We start from the raw sequence: 21,531 nt of genomic DNA on the forward strand, positions 1-21,531 counted from the left end.
GGGAGGGGAAGGGAAGGGAAGGGAAAGGGAATTGCTACAGCAAAGGGAAACTGAGGCCCAGGGTTACAGTTTGCACAGCTCATTCAGCTGGTTTGGTGCAGATCCTAAAGTAAGGCTCTTCCTGATTTGTTGTGGGTTTGACTGTCTGAATCAGGCAACAAAGCTGAATTTATTTGCAGAATAGGAAGATAAGGCTGTGAACTTCATCCTGCTAAAGGGACCAGGGAAAGGCAATGGAGCTGGGGAAGAGTCGGGAGAACAGATCCTATGAGGAGAGGCTGAGGGAGTTGGGGCGGCTCAGTCTGGAGAAGAGGAGGCTCAGGGAGGACCTTCTCACTTTCCACAACTTCATGAGAGGAGGGGGAAGCGAAAAGGGGTTCAACAAGTAACAGGATGAGAGGACACAGCCTCAAGCTGCGCCAGGGGAGGTTTAGATTGGACATTAGGAGGAATTTCTTCACAGAAAGGGGGCTTAGACATTGGAATGGGCTGCTCAGGGAGGTGTGGAGTCATCATCCTTGGAGATGTTGAAGCAGAGCCTGGACGTGGCACTCAGTGCCATGGGCTGGGTGCCAAGGTGGGGTTGGGGCACGGATTGGACTCAATGATCTCAGAGGTCTTTTCCAACCTAGTTGATTGTGATTCTGTGTCCCAAACAATGGTGTGTCCCAGTGACTTGGACCTTTCTCTTCATGACGTCCCCAGCTTGGCTCTTCCTCCCCTCATTACTCTTGTCCTAATTAACAAACCACAGTGAAGCTTCTCTTTCTCACAGCCAGATATGGCCTGGTGTTGGCTCTGCCTCATCTGTGCATTGCCCTTGTTGCCTAAAATCAGAGAAATAATTCTCTGGACAGTTTTGAGTACAGAAAGGTAGAAAGCAGCACTTTAACTGTGGTGCCTTTGGTGTACAAACTGTACTGCACACGCCCACAGTACAGGCCTTTACAATTTTTATAATACCATCTAATTACAATATCTAGGCATTACCTCATTAGTTACACCCAGCCCCAAAACTGTCTGTCCCATTGTCCCACCCTCAGACACACCTCCCAAATTTGAGTCAGTGGTGGCAAAACAACCACCCTTTCATCCCTGTCCTCCTCCTCATCATCATCTCTGTCCTGCTTGCAACAGCTTCAAGGCTCCTGAGCAGTTTTGACTTGGTTATATCAAATGGTGTGATCCTGTTATGTCTTATTCCGAGTACATTTTCTCCAGATAAGCTGTTTTTCACCTTGCTCAAATCTCGGTCCGTTGGAATCCTCGGCAAGGAACGTTAAACATTTTCGGAAATCTCGTACAGAGGTGCTAAAAGTGCCACACTAAAAGAGCTAAACTAAAATTGGATGTGACACAGAGTTGAAGGCATCACCCTCGAGCCTGTTGCAGGGCCTCCTGACCATGGTTGAGCACCAAAAGCCTCCTGATAACCCGAGGACTCTGTCACAGCGAGCTCCGTTCGCACCGAGCTGGCACCGCTCCCACCCACCGCCTTCCCCACCTCCGAAGGAGTCTGGAGCTCAGCAAGGGGAAGGAACATTCCATAGAAGGGAAGAGATCTCTGCCAGGCTCTGCAGAAATGGGACACAGATGGTGCCTTAAATGAGAGCGGAAGTTTATTTGGGGGCCCTGCTCGTGACGTCGCGCTGCAGATCCCGCAGCAGATGACAGACACCAGCATCTCAGAGAGGGTGAGGAGTTAATTTTGGGGCTCTTAGTTTGACTAAAAATAAGAAAAAATAAATCAAGGAAAAAGAGGAAAAACTTCACCTTGATAAATGTTTCAAGGATAGGAGTGTTTAAACCTCCTTTTATTTATTTATGTGTGGGTCTGGTTTTTCCGACACCCTGATCTTTCTCACAGTTCTGTTGGCTGGTTGCTCAGCCAGAGTGGTTGGGCTGGTTGACCAGGTGGACACCGCTGATGGGAAAATATGAGGATTTCATTAGTTTGGCTTTTCCCTTCTCTAGATGTAAACTTTTGTCCTTGTCCTCTCCACACAGAATAGTTGGAAGGGATTTCTGGACATTTTCTAGTGCAACCCCCTGCTCTAGAAGGACCACTGAGGGCCAGTTGCCCAGGATATATCCAGGTGGCTTCTTAAAATTTCTCAGAATGGAGATTCCACAACCTCTCAGGAGAGCCAGCCCCAGGTCTCTCTCATAAAAGAGATGCTCCAGTCCCTTCATCCCCTTGAGCTGGGCCAGTTCAGCTTTGAGAAGAGACACTGAGAGGGAACCTCATCCCTGTCTGTCCGTGTGTGCAGGGAGGGGGCAGAGGATGGACCAGGCTCTGCTCGGGGGGGGGGGGGGGGCAGCAATGGCACAAGAGGAACAGGCACGAACTGATGCCCAGGAAGTTCCACCTGGACATGAGGAAGAACTTCTTTGCTGAGCAGTGATCGAGCACTGGAACAGATTTCCCAGAGAGGGTGTGGAGCCTACCTCACTGGGAATATTCCAGACCCATCTGGACACCATCCTGTGCCCTGTGCTCTGGGATGATCCTGAGTTTGGACTGGATGACCCGCTGAGGTCCCTTCCAACCTTTCCCATTCTGTGATCACCTTCCTGGCCCTTTGCTGGCCTCTCTCCTGCCTGTCCATGTCTCTGTTGTACTGGAATCCCAGTCCTGGGCACCCAAAAGGGCAGGAAAAGCCTGCTGAAGCCCGGGATTGAACCAGGGACCTTTAGATCTTCAGTCTAACGCTCTCCCAGCTGAGCTACTTCAGCCCTGCTGGGGCTGTAATTGTTGTAAAATCTGTTGAAATATGATGATCTTTCAGCCTTTTGGGGCAGCCTTTAGTTGATTTTGGCTTGGGAGAGAAGGAAGTTGTTTCAGGGAATAAGATACAGGCAGAATGGGATCAAAAGCACTGGTTCAAGGTGCCAGCCAAGACTCCCTGTCAGTGTCTGTGACTTCCATGCATGACTTTAATCATGTGAATCTGGAGGATGGAGCCGGGAAACACTTACTTTGATATTAGAGGAGCTCACAAATCATTGCAAGGAAAACAAGGAGATGGAGTAAAGTCTCTGTAACTACAAAGCTGCAGAAGGGGAAGCTGAATGTGGAGTGACAAAGGTGGTGGAGGATGAAGTGAAAGACAAATTCACTGTAGGGAAGGCTCAAGAGATAACTGGAAAGAGAGTAAAAGGGACAATCAAACACAGACTCCTCTCTCTGGGCTGGTGCTGAGGACATTGTCTTGTCTCATCCCTCAGACCATCTCTCTTTTTTGTGCTGTTCAGGGTTTCAGGCTGGTCTGACATATCCAAAAATACACATTGGACAGGTCTAAAATACCCAAACCACCTCCCTGTAGCATGTCCAGATAAGAAATAATAAATATAAGAAATAATAAATATAAGAAATAATAAATTGGGGCTCACTGCTGTTCCTGAAGGCCAACGTCCATAACATTGGGAAGAAGTTCTTTACTCAGAGAACAGGAACAGGCTTTCCAGAGAATCTGTGGCTTCCCCATCCCTGGGAGTGTTCAAGGCCAGGTTGGACAGGGCTTGGAGCAACCTGGTCCAGTGGCAGGTGAGTGGGATGAGATGATCTTTAAGGTCCTTTCCAGATCAAATCATTCTGGGCTCTTATGATAAAACACAGCTAAAATCTGGATTTAAACAGCAGCCTTGTGCTGAGAGCCATCATGAGCATTAGCATTGAACAGACTTTCCTAACATCTTTTCACAGAGCCCACGGAAGGATCTGGAGTTATCCATGGAGCCTGGCTAATCTGTGCACACCAATCTGTCTCTCTCCACCCAGGGAATGGGAGCCTGGCAGATTCATGCCGTGAGATGGGACAGGTTTGCCCAACCCACCAACTTATCCTGCAAATAATTCGCTCCCAGAGCGATCTCCCATCTTTCCCCAGCTCCAAATTCACGTCTTCCCAAAATACTTCTGTGAAATGCACGGTGAGTTCTCCATGTCTGTCAAAAATCTGGTAGAGAAAGGTGTCAAAAATATATTTAATCTGGGCTTGAATGTTCAGCTCGACAGCAGCAGATATTTCCTCCCAGGGATTTATTAGATAACAGTTCCTTGATATTTAGGGCTCCCAAACTAGGCTATGGAATATCCAGACAACAGAATCATACCCTAAGGGGGTTTTCTTCCTGCAAAAACACTTCCATTCCTGGATCCCAGTTGTGATCCCACCCCTGGTCACTGAGGAACTGGTCACACATGTGGCTGAGGGTCACAGCATCTTTGTGCTTCTCAGATGGGGACATTTTTGGCCAGCTGAGCAATGATACTCCCATTTAAGCTTATAAATTGTCTCCTACATATGACAGATCCAGCTCCTGAAAGCTCAATGTTGCCAAGAGAAAGATGCTCCAAGGTCTCCTTGGAGCCTTCTCTTCTCTGGGCTGAACAAATCCATCTCTCTCGGCCTTTCCTCACAGGAGAATAGTTCAACCTCTCTAATAATCTTTGTGGCCTCCCCTGGACTTGCTCCAGAGTAGACAACTCCCCACACCAGTGACTCAAGATGTTGAGAAGCTGTGGCTGCCCCATCCCTGGAAGTGTCCAAGGCCAGGCTGGACGGGGCTTGGAGCAACCTGGGCTAATGGAAGTGTTCCTGCCCATGGCAGAGGGATTGGAAAGAGATGATCTTTAAAGCCCAGGGCATCACTAAAGACCTTGGCCAAGAGACAGCACAACCCAAACCCAGATTCCTCTATTTTGAGTCTGGTGGAGATGCTGAAATGAGAGGAATCTCCAATATTGCTGACAGGGTTGGAGCCTGAAGACTGACTAGGTCTCAGCTCTGAAGTGGGAATGAGCAATCCTTATTCTCTGTCCTATTGAATGTCTCTCTCATCTCCACCTGGATCTCAAGATCCATAAGGAGAAGGTAATTGGGAATTGGCCCCAGTAAATATTTTCAAGAAATCCTGCAATCTGCCCCTGCAAAATCAAGGCTGGATGTTCAGAGCAGCTCTGCTTATATTTATTTACAGAAGGAGCAATTCAGTGACTACAGATCCTACAAGTCCAGCTTGACTCAGCCTGCAGGGACTGAAAACTCTTCCTGGTTTATTTTCCCACATTTGGATGCTGAAGGAAGTAAGAGAAAGGGTTGCAGAGCCAGATGGTTTATCAGCTGATGATTATTGTGTGGCCCATCACAAGTGTTCCCTTGTAAGTAAAGCTTTGCTTTGAAGGGTTATTAAAGCCTGGAGTGCAGCTTTGCTCCAGGCTTAGTTTTCCTTCAAAGACTCTTGTCTTTGAAGGCAAATCAAAATAATCCAGTGTCTATTTTGAAACATCAGTGCCTCTGATTCTGTGAAATGGTGTTGTTCTGTTCTTCTCTTAAGAGCTGGGAGCTATTTAGTTCAGCAGCACTGGCGATCAACAAATTCCTGGAAGGCCAGATGGGGACAGCAGCGTGACAGGTAGCAAAGAACACAGGAGAAGACTCAGTAGGACATTTTTTACTGCAAGCCCAGGAGGTTGGAAAATGTTCCTGGGGTGGGATTCGTCTCACTTGATTTCTCGGAGGGCAAAAAGGCAAATCACTAAACCTGACCTAAACATAGAATGGTTTGGGTCGGTAGGGACCTTCAGGATTACTTAATCCCAACCCTCTACCATAGACAGGGGCACCTTCCACTAGTCCAGGTTGCTCAGTCACCAGATAGAGCCCACAGAAATCAAATGCTGATTTCCAAAATTGAATCCGCCTTCAAAATCCAAATGAAAAATTTCAGAAGTCGACTCTGGAGGTCTCTGTGTGACACCTGGGGCGTTGTCAGCATGTTCTCCTGGCAACCTGGGCACCCCCTTTCCAGCAGCAGACCATAAATGCGTCAAGATCAGCTTTGTTGGGAGTTACAGCTCCCTCCCTGCAGCCAGGAATGAAATAACCCCTTAAGTGCAAATAAGAAAAGTTATTTCCACTCCTGAGTTCAGCTCAAACTCTGGTGAAGTTCCTGCCCAGAGGAGCCAGGTTATGTCTTCCCGTGGGGTTTTCCAGAATCCAGTGCAAAGATGGGCTGAGTCCTATCAAAAATTCTTCTCCAAATCAAATCACAACCAATAGCCCAGACCACTTTGAGGTCTGCACAAATCTCATCCAACTCTTCCTGAGTTTTTTGGGGCGGGGGTCTCCGAATTGGGGTTTAGGTCAAAGTGGCTCGAAGGAGACAAAGCACATCAAAGGCTTCTCAAGGCCAGTGGTGCCACCTAATGGGAAAATTCCCAGGGAATGAGTTCCTCGGAAGTGAAAGCCCTTATCTGGAGTGTTGCTAGGTGACGTCGAGATGGAAATCAGGAGCCCTGACGTAAGTCCCTCTTTTCTGCTGCTTTACGACCATTCCTCCGTCAATCCAGTCCCTTTTTCCCCAGCATCCGAGCCACACGCGCGGGATCGCCCTGGGAATTTCGGGTTATTTCCTGCTTTTAAATCCATTCTCAGCAATGCCCTGAAGCTGCCAAAGGGATTTTGTCCTTCTTGACGCTCGGCGTGGAGAGGAAATTATCCCAGATTTTTGGAATATGAAGAGCCAGGCAGAAAACAAGAGGGAATGAAGGAGTACCATGGGAGAGACCAGGAATCTGTGGGTTTTATCGTTAGTTACAGGTTTTGAAAATGAGAGGTGATGCAGGCTCTGCACTGCAACCTCCCCACGCTGCTGCAGCTCAGATCCCTCTGGAATCACACTGTGGCTGTGCAAAAAAAAGGGATAATATCTCAAAAGTTCCCAAATGGTAACTCCCTGCAGCCCCTCCAAATCATAAATAATCATGAGAGTAGGCAGAAATGAAGTGGGAAGCCTGTCCTGGTCTCAAGGGATTAATATGTTCCCTGACTGTGTTGTCTTCCCAACACCTCCACCTGTTTTTCCCTGACAGTCACTCACCACCATCCCCCGTTCCCTTTATTTTTCAGGAGTGTGTTACAGGGTTAGAGCAGGGTCTGGATCATTCTCAGGTCTCATCTCACCTCTACCATCAATAAATCCAAAGTTTTAAACTGTCTCAGTCAGGCTTTCTTTATTTCCATTTCTTTGAAGAGGTATTTCCAAGATTCTGTCTATTTTTCCTGAGATGAAGGTGTTTGTAAGGGCTCACAAGAAGAAAATTATGTAATGTGGTGTCAAAGCTTTGTTTCTGCTGTTCTTGGGGACAGGGCACAGGTGAAGGTAGGGGAGGATTTAATCCTTCTTTCAATCAAAACACCACCATTAGAGGCAAGAAGGAACCCACAAAACTCCTGTGGGTCAAAGAAGGGATCAACATTTAGGGCAAAGGGGAGAAACCTTCAATTAAGCAGGATGCAATCATTAATTCCAGCAAGGAGCCGAGCTCTGCTGCTGCTGAGGACTCTGCAGCTGTAGCTGGTGTTGTTCCAAGCCCCCAGCATTTCCTGGCAGAGGTGGTGGGGCATCAGTGATTGTCCTCAGAGCTCAGAGGGTCATAAACCATGGAATGGTTTGGGTTGGGAGGGACATTAAACATCATCTCATTCCAACCCCCTGCCCTGGGTAGGGACACCTTCCACTAGCCCAGGTTGCTCCAAGCCCAGTCCAACCTGGCCTTGGACACTTCCAGGGATGGGGCAGCCACAGTTTCTCTGGGCAACCTGTACCAGGGCCTCACCACACTCCCAGGGAAGAATTCCTTCCCAATATCCCATCTAACATCCCTCTGTTGACTTAAAACCATTCCCCTTCATCCTGTCACTCCATGCCCTTGTCCAAAGTCCCTCTCCAGCTCTCCTGGAGCCCCTTTAGGCACTAGAAGGGGCTCTAAAGTCTCCTTGGAGCCTTTTTTTTTCTGGGCTGAACAAATCCCTCTCTCAGCCTTTCCTCACAGGAGAGGAGCTCCATCTCTCTGATAATCTTTGTGGCCTCTCCTGGACTTGCTGCAGAGTAGACAACTCCCCACACCAGTGACTCAACATCACCACCACTTTAGAGGGCAGTCCAGGACACAGGACTGGGAAAAAACAGCTGAACGAATTAAAGAAAAACCCCTTTCCATTGCTATTTTTTATGATGCCTTTGAATTAAAAACAATGTCCCTGTTTCATAGACTCAGACTGGTTGAGGTCAGAAGGGACCTCATGGACATCAAACCCCTGCTCAGGCAGGAACACCTCCAGCCAGTTGTCCAGGATCACATCCAGGTGGCTTTGAAATATGGCAAAGAATGGGAACTTCACCTCTCAGGGCAACCTTTCCCAGCTCTCTCATCCTCTTCTCACAGGAGAGATGCTCCAGCCCCTTCATCCCCCTCCTGGCCCTTTGCTGGCCTCTCTCCTGCCTGTCCACGTCTCTGTTGTACTGGAATCCCAGCCCTGGGCACCCAAAAGGGCAGGAAAAGCCTGCTGAAGCCCGGGATTGAACCAGGGACCTTTAGATCTTCAGTCTAACACTCTCCCAGCTGAGCTACTTCAGCCCTGCTGGGGCTGCCATTGTCCCAAACCCCATTGGAACAGGAAGAGCTTTCAGCCTTTTGCAACTCCAGCTGGCTCAGAGGACACTTGGCTCTTGTTCTGTCCCCGGGAACACTGAGAAGAGCCTTCTCAAACAGCACCAGGCACTCAGGGAAATCAAATGTGTCCATTTAGATCAGGCTGATGGTCCTTCTAGTGCAGTTCCCTGTCTCTGGAAAAGGCCCAGGGAGATGTTCCACGGGAGATGACAGAGTGTGGCTGAAGTTCATCCCCTTTGTGCCATATTCAAGGAGTTGGAAGGGACATGTCCTGTTCTGTCTGTTCACATCTGTCTCTGGATACTTAAACCATGGAATGGTTTTGGTTGGAAGGGACCTTAAGGATCATCTCATTCCGAACCCCCTGCCATGGGCAGAGACATCTTCCACTAAATCTTTAGATCTCCAATCTAACACTCTCCTGGCTGAGCTACTTCAGCCCTGCTGGGGCTGAACTTTGCACAAAACCTTTCAGACTTTTGCTGTTCCATGTGGCTTCCCCTCCAGGCAGATCTTCATAGAATCACAGAATGGTTTGGGTTGGAAAGGACCTGAAAGGTCATCTTGTTCCATGGGCAGGGACACCTTCCACTAGACCATGTTGCTCAAAGTGACTTTTCATATCCCTCATCCCAAGAGTTCCAGCAACCAAGAAATTTCATCTGTAGGACTCAGCCTGAGGGCTGATGGTGTTTCTCAGATCTGAGCACATTCCAGCCTCAAATCCTTGACATCTCTTACGTGCTACAACAGAGTAGCTACAATAGAGTCCTTTTATTTATGAGGGAACTGAGACACAGGGGAACCAGTGGATTTTTGGGGCTTTTTTACTAATTTTGCTGAGCTCTGCTCAACTCCTGTGGGAAAAATACAGCAAATACCAAATTGGCTTGTGAAAACATATTTGCTTAATTTTACCATCTAGAACATTACAGATTTCTGTTTTAAAGGCAGGAGATCCCCTTCCAAAACAGCTGTCACACCAAACCTTTCCCTTTGAAACAGCCCCTTCTCCACATGAAGACCCAGCTAAGGAAAAGCAGAGTGGGATTTTTTGGAAAAACAGGGTTAAATAGCCAAATTTTGTTGCAGATACAAGAGACCATATCATGGAATCATTGAAAAGTTTGAGTTAGAAGGAATCTTCAAGATCATCTCTGTCCAGCCCATGGGCTGGAACTATCCCAGGTTGCTCCACACCCTGTTCGACCCGGCCTTGGACACTTCCAGGGATGGGGAATCCACAACTTCTCTGGCCAAACTGTTCCAGGAACAGTCTCTCCCCAGAAATAACAGACCTCCACCGGTTTCTCTGGTGGAGTATCAGCTGGGAAGCTGGAATGAAAAACAGACTGGAAAACTTCTCAAACCATGACACCTATTATGTCATATATTGTACCATGATGTGCAATAGTTTAACTACACTTAAATCACTCTAAACTACATAAATTACCTTCAATAATCCATCTCCTTTCCAAATGCTGGTACTTTGTTGTCTCAGAACACAGCAATCTTGCCATCTTCCATATAATTGTACATGGAATTCATCTCTGCCTCTTAAATAAATAAGAGTTATGTTCCCCAGTATTCACCCAGTCACACATAATTTTCTATGTATTCCAGTGTTTTAAAAAGAAAGGCATCTGAGAATGCTTGGAGGGGTGAATCTGTGTTTAAATGTAAAGGGTTTGGGAACACAAAAAATAAAAAAGGAACAATTCCCAAATCTATATGTTGTTGTTTAACAACCTGACTTTTAACCCCAGTCCCCCAAACTGGAAAGAACAAGGTGTGTGTTGTTTGGTTCATAACAGCCCCTGTGCAGGGGATTTCAGAGGACACGTGGAAAAGTTTCCTCATCCAAAGCACTCTAAAATTCCATGCTGGATGCAGAGTGAGCAGGGATCTGGGGATGTAGGCAATGGGCATCACCAAGGTGTGACACCCTGTGGCTGTACTTGGCTTCCCTCAGCTCAGAAGGAAAGCAGAGCCACCACAAGGTTTTCCTAAGTTTATTCCAGGGTCCTACAAAGCTCCAGAGGATTCACTGAGATGGGGAAAAGGGCTGGAGCATCTTGAGTTCCCTCCACAGCAACCTCCTGCAGCTGGAGGCCATCAGTTCCCTCAGCTGCTTCTTTCCTACTCAAGAATCACAGAATGGTTTGGGTTGGAAGGGACCTTGAAAGTCACCTTCTTCCAACCCCCTGCCGTGGGCAGGGACACCTTCCACTAGCCCAGGTTGCTCCAAGCTCCATCCAGCCTGGCCTTGGACACTTCCAGAGATGGGGCAGCCACAGCTTCTCTGGGCAACCTGTGCCAGGGCCTCCCAACCCTCCTAGGGAACAATTTCTTCCCAATATCCAACCTAACCCTGCTCTCTGTGAGTTTGAAGCCATTCCCCCTCGTCCTGGCATTCCAGGCTCTTGTCAATAGTCCTTCTCCAACTTTCTTGTTGACTCCCTTCAGGTACTGGAAGGCCACAATCAAGTCACCCCAGAGTCTTCCCTTCTCCAGGCTGAACAATCCCAATTCTCCCATCTTTTCCTCATAGAAAAGTCGCTCCATCCCTTTAATTATCTTGGTGCCTCCTCTGGACTCGCTCCAACAGCTCCATGTCCTTCCTGTACTGGGAATTCCAGAGCTGGATGCAGCTCTCAAGAATCCCTCCTCCATCAGCATCTGGTTGTTTCAACAATGGGATCCAAAGATTTACCCAGTCCTAAGTCTGGGTGCAGGATTCAGCTTCATTTTTCATCCATAAAAAACAGGTAATCTCTGACAAGGAAAAAAACGTGGATGTGGAAGATGGAAAGGGATTATGACAACGAAAAGTGTGGAGGATGGGAGGTTCTGCATCTTCCTGGATATCACAACTCTGACCCAATCCGAAGGCTCCACACAAGTGCTCTCTCAGCACTGGGAAGTGCTTTTCTAACCGTGGGAGACTCCTCCCTTTTCACGTATGGGCTGTCTGCAGCTTCTTTCCATGGTTTCTCCACCACAATCCCACTCCTGTACATGGCTGAGCCTCAGCTGCCAATTTGGCAGCTCCTGCAAGTTCACAATAAGGTTTTTTGGATAGACAGACATTTCCTGCCGAGATCTGAGGCTGCAAGTGCCAGCTGGAGGTATTCCATAGGATACGTTGGGAAGGGGAGGAAACATGAGCTTCTAATCTGCTTGGAAGTCAGGTAGTTAACAGCAGGCTGTTGGGAGTTTTCTCTTGGGATCCAGGCCTGGAAATCTCTCCTGGAGGAAGAGGGTTAAGCCAACCTTCCCTCACGTAAGTTTGAGACACATGTGGCATAAACTGGCTCTTGCCGTTGGCATTAGGCAGGTGGAGTGAGCTGATCCTGGTCAGATGCCAGGTATGGAATCATAGAATCATAGAATCATTGAATCACAGAATCACAGAATCATAGAATCTTTGCATCATAGAATCATAGAATCATAGAATCTTTGAATCATGGAATCAACCGGATTGGAAGGGACCTCTGAAATCATCAAGTCCAACCCTGGATCCAGCCCTGCCGTGGTTCCCAGCCCATGGCACTGATGCCACATCCAGTCTCACCTTAAACACCCCCAGGGATGGTGACTCCACCCCCTCCCTGGGCAGCCCATTCCAAGGTCTGATCACTCTCTCTGGAAAAAATTCCTTCCTAATATCCAACGTAAACTTCCCCTGGCACAGCTGAAGACTCAGTCCTCTTGTCCTACTGCTGGTTCCTGGGAGCAGAGACCGACCCCACCCGGTTCCCCCCTCCTGTCAGGGAGTTGCAGAGAGTGAGGAGGTGTCCCCTGAGCCTCCTCCTCTCCAGGCTGAGCCCCCCCAGCTCCCTCAGTCTCTCCTCATGGCAATTGTGCTCCAGACCCTTCCCCAGCCTTGTTGCTCTTCTCTGCACCTGCTCCAGCCCCTCCATGGCCTTCCTGAACTGAGGGCCCAGAGCTGGACACAGCACTCGAGGTGGATGTTATTTAAATTTATTACTAACAGGATCAGAGCAAAAGAGTGAGAAGTAAAATAATCTTAAAAACACCTTCTCCCCACTCCTCCTTCCTTCCATGTGCTCTCCCTCTTCCCTCTTTCCCTTCCTGGTCTATGGAAGGTGTTCCTTCCTATGGCAAGGAGGTGGAACTGGATGATCTTTAAGGTCCCTTCCAATCCAAAAAACTCTATGAGTTCTATACCATTCCCAGAAAACATAGATAGGATCAAGCCCTGCAAACAACATAAGCTTGGCAGAGTGAAGATCCTTCATGGATCCATCTCCCCATGGTCACTCCCCTTTGACCAGGGTGTTACAAGGACATCTAGAGATGTCCCCAAGCAGTAAACAAGATAATGGCACTAATTACCCAGCCTCAAGCCATGGAATTGATTCTCCATGGCTGATGCATCCAGCGGGAAATGGAGTTGAGTGACACCAAATTTGATGAGAAGATTGACAGGTTTGAGGGACTCATGGTGGATTATCTGGGTCCTGTGTGGCAGGAATGACATTGGGGCCTGGGATCAAACATCCAGCCAGGATCTGGGCTCAAACAAGTCTTGTTCTTTCCCTTCCCACCCTATTTCTCAAGTTGACATGTTCCAATAATTGCTTTGGACAGGCTGGAGCCCTGGGTGTAAAATAAATGTCCTGGGTGTAAAATAAGAGAGTCCTGGATGTAAAATAAATTCCAGTTGTTCTGGCCTGTTTCTAGTCAGGTAATTTAAATCCACTCCCCTAAATTTTTCCAAATGTGATGAGATTTCTGCTTTTCCTACTGCCATTAATTTCACAGGAGCTGGCAGGTAGGAGCCCAGTGGCTACCACACCACTCCTGGAATTCATGTGGGATAATCTCCGGTCTGTCTGCAGTTACAATAAACCAAAAACACACACAGAAAAGTAGCATTTCCCACCTTTGTGTACAAAAACCTGCTGCTGCTGCTGCCATTTGCATTTTATGCACATCCCGTGCCTGTCCAAAAGAAGCTTTTCCTTCCCCCTCTCCCCTTCTCCACTTCCCAGTTCTTCTGCAGACACCAAACTCTCAGCGTGCACGAGGAAAGGAATAAACTGCGATGCTGTGAGCCACAAAATCCCTGCTCTCTGACTTTCAGAACCGTCCCCAGGTGGGAAAAGGCAGCGAGCAAAGGCTGTAAACAGAAAATTGCAGAGCAACTCCCACTCCCTGAAGCTGCTGCTTCTCCCTCCCAAGGCAGCTCAGGGATGAGTCAGAGCTAAAAGCATCTCCCTCCCCGTGGGGCCGGGGCTCTGCCTGGCCCACCTGCCCTCCCCCACAGCGAGGTGGGTGATGCAGCCCCCCAGGCACTGCCTGTGAGTCAGGACACCCCAAAATATCCCCCCGGAGGGAGGGGAGGCCACCTGCCAACTCCTGCTCAGCTGACATTTCAAGGGGGGTTTATCCCAGCAGGGCACGGGAGTCTGAGAGGGGAGGAACATGGGGCAGAAACCTCCATCCATCTGGAGCTCTGGGAATGCTGGAATTCCAAATGCTAACATGGGGGAGAAGCCTCCCTCGGTCTGGAGCTCTGGGAATGCTGACATGCCAAATCCTAACCTGGGGAAGAAACCTCCATTGATCTGGATTTCTGGGAATGCTGTGGAAGCCTCCCTCAGCCCTCAGTCTGGAGCTCTTGGAATGCTGGAATTCCAAATCCTACCATGAGGGAGAAGCCTCCATCAGTTTGGAGCTCTGGGAATGCTGAGATGTAAAATCCTAACATGGGGGAGAAACCTCCATTGATCTGGAGCTCTGGGAATGCTGTGGAAGCCTCCCTCAGTCTGGAGCTCTGGGAATGCTGGGATTCCAAATCCTACCATGGGGGAGAAGCCTCCCTCAGTATGGAGCTCTGGGAATGCTGGGATTCCAAATGCTCACATGAGGGAGAAGCCTCCATCAGTCTGGAACTCTGGGAATGCTGAGATGCCAAATCCTAAGAGAGGGGAGAAGCCTCAATCAGTATGGAGCTCTGGGAATGCTGGGATTCCAAATCCTGGCATGGGGGAAGCCTCCATCAGTCTGGAGCTCTGGGAATGCTGAGATGCCAAATCCTAAAATGGGGGAGAAGCCTCCGTCAGACTGGGGCTCTGGGAATGCTGGGATACCAAATCCTTTTGGGGATGCTGGAAATCTGAGCCCTCTGAGGTTTGTAGGAGGGCGGTCAGAGCTTTTCCCTGTACAGAAATTATTTCAGGATCAGTGGTCAGCCCAAGAGCAGCGTGAGGGGAAGATTCCAGGGATTTAGTTACAGTCCAGTGTCACAGAGATTGATCATGCAAACAGGCACAACAAAATCTGGGAATAATCTTTGGCCTTCACCATTTCTCCCTGGATTATTTGGTGTCTAATTTAATTCCTGTGGCTCTGACAGACAACTGTTCCCCCTGAAATGTCCCAGAACTGGTGGTGAAGGGTGGTTTTGTAGGTGGTTTTTAAGGAATTCAAAGCCTCACCCCTTCCCTAAAAAATGGAAAAACCTTGAACTGAGGGTTCCCACTTAAAGAAGACAAGTCTGAATATAATGTTATGCAGCAAAGGGCTTCTTTTTAATGTGAATATATGAAATGGAGGGGGAAAAAAGAAGTTTGGCCTTCAGTCTGAATTTATAAACTATTTCAGCACCAAGCCCTACATTTCTGTTAGTATTTTCATTTAATCATAGAATCACAGAATGTTTTGGGTTAGAAGGGACCTTAAAGATCATGGAATTCCAACCCCTGCCATGGGCAGGGACATCTTCCACTAGCCCAGGTTTCTCCAAGCCCAGTCCAACCTGGCCTTGAACACTACCAGGGATGGGGCAGCCACAGCTTCTCTGGGAATTCCATTCCAGTCCCTCACCTCCCTCCCAGGGAAGAATTTATTCCAAAATATCCCACCTAAATCTACCTTCCTTTTTTTTTTCCCTGCCCATATTAAAGGGTGAACTTCAGTTATAAACCAAATAAAGGTCCTCCTGAGGGAAGATAAACCACCTCTAAAACTCACAGTGGCTGCAAAACTGTATTTTTTAGCTTTTAAATTTCTTCCAAGCATGGAACTACTGCTCATCATCCAGCAACAGCCAGAGGGAAAAGAGGGGGAAAAAAAAGGAAAAAATATGCTGTTGAAAAGTTTTGAAAACAAGCAAAGTGTGTGTTTGCTGAGTCTTCTCCATCTGCTGTGTTTCACTCTGTTCTCACACTTTTCAGTAACAGGTCCCAGCTAATTGCACAATTTTGCCTGCAAATCCACAACCTGCTTGTTTTTAGCCAGGGTTTTGGTTTCTGTTTTTTTTTTTCTCTAACATCTCTCCAGGATGTGGAAAGCCCATATTTATTCCTCCATCCTAATGTAAGAGAAAGTGAGTGGTGGTGGGGAGTTGTTGTGTCCATTAGACACTAAGAGTTGGAAGATTTATCCATAAATCATGTGAAGAACAGGAGTTGGCATCTCCTTTGGGTGGTGGAGCCTAAGAGTGAAACCCCAGAAAATTCCTTTTGGGATTCCAGGCCACAGCCTCATGAGGGGGGTGTTTCTGGAGCTCCAGATACAACCCACTAAACCTAAGGAGGATGCTGTGGACCCTGTGGAATGTTCCTCATTCCTTCTGGGTGGTGTGGGCAGTGCAAGTCCACTCTCCCTCTTCACTTGCCTTCCAGCAACACAGAAATAACAACCACATGCTCATGGAACGGTTTGGATTGGAAAGGACCTTAAAAATCATCTCATTCCAACCCCCCTGCCATGGGCAGGGACATCTCCCACTAGTCCAGGTCACTCCAAATCCCATCCAACCTGGCCTCGAACACTTCCAGGGATGTGGAGTCTGATCAACCTTTGAGAAAGGACCTGGGGTTTCATCCCAGAGCTTTTCCCTCCAAAAGATGGAATGGCAGGCTGGGATGACACACAGGGAATAAAAAACCCACCCTTCTACTGCTTAAAAGACTGAGTTTGAGAAATGCCAGCCAAGTATTGTATGCAGAGGGGGCTGTAAACAGCCTCAGAGGCAGAGACATATTTCTAAAACAAAAATGATTCTTTCCACAGAGCAGCGCAAATATCTGTAAATCTGAGGCCAGACATGCCAATAGCTGATATTTTTCCCGGGAGCGGTGGGAGTCTCTTTTGCTGGCAGAGCTCTGCCACGCAGGACACGCCAGCCTGTGTCTGATACCACCCAGGCAACAACGTGCAAACTAATTGGGATAAACCCACCCCCCCACGCAGCTGCCGGGCTTCCCCCGGGAGAAGACACGGCCCACCCGTGGTGGAGGTGGGTGTGTGAGATGCAGGCCACAGCAAAAAAGCTTTGCTTTGCTGGAGTAACCTGGTGGGTGAGCGACAAGTGTTTCCTTCTGCAGGCCCAGCACGCCTGGCAGATGTTGTTGGCTCTGGGGTTGTCTAATTCTACTCAGCGTTTGAGGACAAGAAATATCATAGAATCACAGATTCATCGAATCAGCCGTGGCACTGATGCCACATCCAGTCTCACCTTAAACACATCCAGGGGTGGAGAATCCACCCCCTCCCTGGGCAGCCCATTCCAATGCCTGGAAATTCTCTGGAAAGAATTTCTTCCTAATATCCAACCTAAGCCTCCCCTGGCACAGTTGAGACCGAACCCTCTTGTCCTACTGCTGGTTCCTGGGAGAAGAGACCGACGTCCACCCGGCTCCCCCCTCCTGTCAGGGAGTTGCAGAGAGTGAGGAGGTCTCCCCTGAGCCTCCTCCTCTCCAGGCTGAGCCCCCCCAGCTCCCTCAGTCTCTCCTCATGGGAATTGTGCTCCAGACCCTTCCCCAGCCTCGTTGCTCTTCTCTGCACCTGCTCCAGCCCCTCCATGGCCTTCCTGAACTGAGGACCCAGAGCTGGACACAGCACTCCAGGGGAGGCCTCACAGAGGCAGAATCCCTTCCCTGCTCCTGCTGCCACACTGATCCTGATCCAGGCCAGGATCCATTGGCCTTCTTGCCCACCTGGGCACACTCTGGCTCATGTTCAGCTTCTTGTTCATCCCAACTCTCAGCTCCCTTCCTGCCTGGCTGCTCTCCAGCCACTCTGTCCCAGCCTGGAGCTGCCGGGGGTTGTTGTGGCCAAAGTGCAGGACTTGGCACTTGGTCTTGTTGAACCTCATCCTGTTGGAATCAGCCCATGGATCCAGCCTGTCCAGGTCCCTCTGCAGAGCCCTCCTGCCTTCCAGCAGATCAACACTCCCCCCCAGCTTGGTGTCATCTGCAAATTTGCTGATGAGATGAGTCTGTGAAACTCAGAGCTGGGGGAGAAGTTGGAGCAAGGTGGGAAGTTCTCACCTAAACAGCTTCTCAGCTCTTTCTGGGGCAAGAACATTGCAGGGTCAGAGCATGGGGGAGTCACCAGCCCTGCAGGTGTCCAAGGAATGACTGGATGTGGCACTGAGTGCTCTGGGCTGGGTGACAAGGTGGTGATCAGTCACAGGTTGGACTCGATGATCTGGGAGTTCTTCTCCACCTAAATGATTCTGTGATTCCCAACATGCCAACAGCCTGACAGGAGACATCTTTTCTGTGGGTAAATGCTTTCACTGGTGCATGCAAGAAGGCTCTAATTCCTCAAGAAGCCCAAGGGTGAATTTTGTTTACAGTCCGAAGGTGAAATAGAGCCCTTGGTGGTGGAAATCCTCAGGCACAAGGAAATGTGGCAATTCTTAGTCCATCCAAGATGGAGGAATTCTGGTCAGTGGTTTGGGTGGCCAAATCCAGGTGTTTCTGGAAATAACTAAAAACCTAAAAATCCTCCATTTTGGACAACAAAGGTGCTTTAACCACTGAACTACTGCTTTGATGGGAAAGCACTGACAGTTGGAACAGGTAAATGCTGTCAGCTTGGACTGCACCCCCAGGAAAGTGCTGATTGTCCCACGGAGCCAACTCTCTCTGCTGACTGAAGAGAGACCTCAGATGATCATCCACTTTGTATGTGGATGGATTCATGTAAAAAATTAATTCCCCCCTGTTTAATAGAGTTTTCAATAAACTTCTCCTCTTGGACTTACTGGTCCGGGCCCAACTTCACCACCACCTTCCCTCAGAGTTGCTCAGGGTGCCCAGATCCAGCCAGATCAGATTGGGAACAGATATTGGAAGAAGTTCTTTGTTTAGAGGGTGGGGAGGCCCTGGCACAGGTTGCCCAGAGAAGCTGTGGCTGCCCCATTCCTGGAAGTGTCCAAGGCCAGGTTGGATGGGGCTTGGAGCAACCTGGAATAGTGGAAGGTGTCCCTGCCCATGGCAGGGGGGTGGAATGAGATGTTCTTTCAGGTCCCTTCCAACCCAAACCATTCCATGATTCTATCCTATGATTCCATGATAAGTAAGTCCCTTCCTTCCCTGTTACAGGACAGAAGCCTGGTGCTCTAAACTTACCTGGAAAAGTCCAGACACATTCCAGGGCATCAAAATCACGGGAAAATGATTCTGTTTCTGGAGAAGAAACAGAGGACACACCACAAACCTACCAAGAAATACCAATATCCATTATTTCCCTAAGGGGTTATTCCTCCCGGACTTTAAAAAAGGAAGAGCTCCAAGGGTTTCAACAAGGCAATTAAAGGTTGTTTCTCCAACTTTCTACTTGTAGGGATGGTTTGAAAAAGGGGCAGTGGATTTGAGTCCGTTCTGTTTAATTCCATCAAACTAATTGAGGCGGCAGGATCTTCATTAAAGCTGGGACAGGAGAGAATTTTCGTTTAGAAGCATCTCCAAATGACATTTCTTTGGCATGAGCTCATTTGACACAGAGTTGAGGCCACATTTAAAATTCAATTCTTATGTAGAGAGACCAGAGACCTGCTGGAACTTCCTTAGATTGAAGATTTTCATCTCTTAGTCCAGTTTAACATGGTAAGAAATTTCACTAAGTCATATTTAAATGGTAATTAATTGAGCATTATGGGGTTTTTAATTGCTAATGTAGTAGCTGTGAAAGTCTCAATATTATGTCCCAGCCAGATTGATGTGGAGGTCACAGCTCTGAAGAGCACTCAGTGCCAAAGGAAAACTTTTTCCCACTAAAAGTTTTCACTAAACTTAAAATCCTTGTGTTAAAAACATAAAGAAAAATAAATGCCTGTTTGGTTAATTGAAAATTATTCCAGACTTTGTGTTAATTCACAAATTATTGGGTCTCTGACAGACAAACAAAAAACAGCAGGAGGCAGAAAATGTGTAGGAGATAAAGCATCTCATTTAAAAAAATATTTTGATTTTCTGCTTGGAACTGCGATTTATTCCATCAAAAGGATCTTTGAGCAGAACTCAAAGTCTGAGCACCGAAGTGGAACATTCCCTGGGAGTGAAAGCATTGTCTCCTTTCCAGTTTAGCAGAGAAAAACAACATTTGATCAGATTCTATGCAAAATATGTTGTTGGGCTTTTTTTTCCCCCCCACAAATGCTGCAGACCAGTAGTCAAATAATAAATCACTTTCCCACACAGGTTTCATATCAAGAAGTTTAATATCAAGATGTGTTTATCAGAAAATGAATGGAGTTTGGGCTACTTTTATCCAAGCTCTTAATAAAGTTTCCCACTTCCAGAAACTCTTTGGAAGCCTCTTTCTCCCTCCACCATCAATATTCCGAGTGCTTGGCAGCTCCTCTCAGCATTCCCCACACATCCTTCATAAATTGTCTGGCCAACCAGGATGATGGGAAAGCTGCAAAAAATATGACAGCAAGTCAATAAATAACTCTGGGTTGCCCCAATTTTCCAGCAAGTTCCTCAAGATGTTCATGATTTGCAAAGCTCTGCTTCGTGGAGATAAAATTCCCATCCCAGATTTACAGAGTGGACTCGGAGGTGCTGAAGGAACTGGGATTGCTGCCTTCTAAAAGGGGATTCACAGACACACCTCTAAGTAGGGCACACCCTGTACATGAACCACATGAGGAGGAAAACACATCAATATGTAGGAGATAAAGCATCCCATTTAAAAAAAAAACAGTTTGATTTTCTGATTGGAAATGTGATTGATTCCATCAGAAGGATTTCTCAGCAGGAATCAAAGCCTGAGCACTGAAGTGGAACATTCCCTTGGAGGGAAAGCGTTGTCTCCTTTCCAGTAGGTGATGTCAGGATCTCATCTGAGGAGATGAGAAAAGGGTTTGTTTGCATGTTAAAATGGATATGAAAACAGCTGAAAATAGGTATCCACTTCAGAAATGGAACTTAGATTCATCAGGGCTGCCTGGATGGGGTTGTTTGGTCTTTAGGAGCCTGAGAGCATTTTTCTGGGGAGGGAAGAGGGAAAATATTTTTCTTTCCCTAACTTGGGTAAGGGGATTTTATACCCAAAAAGGGTGATTTCTGCTCTATGCTGCAGATCAGAAAGTCAAATTTTTTCCTGTAGTGAACTACAAAATAATGGGGAAAGCGAATAATTTTGTTTTCAGTGGTGCCTGGAACATTAAACTTGAAGGCTTTGTTTGATATCGATTTAGTCTCTTTGTTCAGTCTCAATAAATACCAAGTGAGAGGTGGCTCTGGTTTGCAGAGCAGTTTTCATCTGAATGTCTCCTAAACCTGAGAGCTTAAAATTATGAAGGAGCTTGTCTCTTCTTGCTTCTTTACGTGGCCTCCCTCATTCCTGGAAGAAATCCATCTAACTTGATTTCGAGGAATTCTATTGATGGAACTGCAATTTCTGGGCAATTCATACCACCACTTCACCAATCTCAGCATCAGGAAGACTTTTCCAAATGTTGTTCTTCCTGTAGGGCAAAGTTGTGGCTTCTTGTGGTACCTTCCACAGTCATGGAATCACAGAATGGGTTGGGTTAGAAACGACCTCAAAGATAATTTAGATCCAACCCCCTGCCATGGGCAGGGACACCTTCCACTAGCCCAGGTTGCTCCAAGCCCCATCCAACCTGGTCTTGGACACTTCCTGGGATGGAGCAGCCACAGCTTCTCTGGGCAACCTGTGCCAGGGCCTCCCCACCCTCACAGGGAAAAATTCCTTCCCAATATCTAGTTCAAACCTCCCCTCCATTAGTTTGAAGCCATTCACCCTTGTCCTGTCCCTCTATCCCTTGTCCC

At 47.8% G+C, this 21,531-nt stretch overlaps 1 long non-coding RNA gene and 2 other non-coding genes across 4 annotated transcripts in view; 1 reads left to right on the forward strand and 2 right to left on the reverse strand.

Moving 5' to 3' along the window:
- Positions 1 to 367: 367 nt before the first annotated feature.
- The window catches only part of LOC113991716, a 33,951-nt gene continuing 12,787 nt past the window's right edge, over positions 368 to 21,531 (forward strand). Inside the window, exons 1-3 of one of the 2 annotated variants that reach the window (XR_005565982.1) lie at positions 368 to 1,694; positions 3,710 to 3,936; positions 4,987 to 5,167. This is a non-coding gene — a long non-coding RNA (uncharacterized LOC113991716). Of the gene's footprint in view, positions 1,695 to 3,709; positions 3,937 to 4,986; positions 7,007 to 21,531 lie in introns of those variants that run through there. The other variant, XR_003542030.2, reaches the window with a different exon arrangement.
- Positions 2,664 to 2,736, reverse strand: TRNAF-GAA. Its single transcript has one exon. It is a non-coding gene; the product is annotated as a tRNA-Phe (tRNA).
- On the reverse strand, positions 8,356 to 8,428 carry TRNAF-GAA. Its single transcript has one exon. It is a non-coding gene; the product is annotated as a tRNA-Phe (tRNA).

This window comes from Pipra filicauda, unplaced genomic scaffold, assembly GCF_003945595.2.
Source record: "Pipra filicauda isolate LSUMZ 115617 unplaced genomic scaffold, ASM394559v2 scaffold594_size413577_pilon, whole genome shotgun sequence".
Classification (NCBI taxonomy): Eukaryota; Metazoa; Chordata; class Aves; order Passeriformes; family Pipridae; genus Pipra; species Pipra filicauda.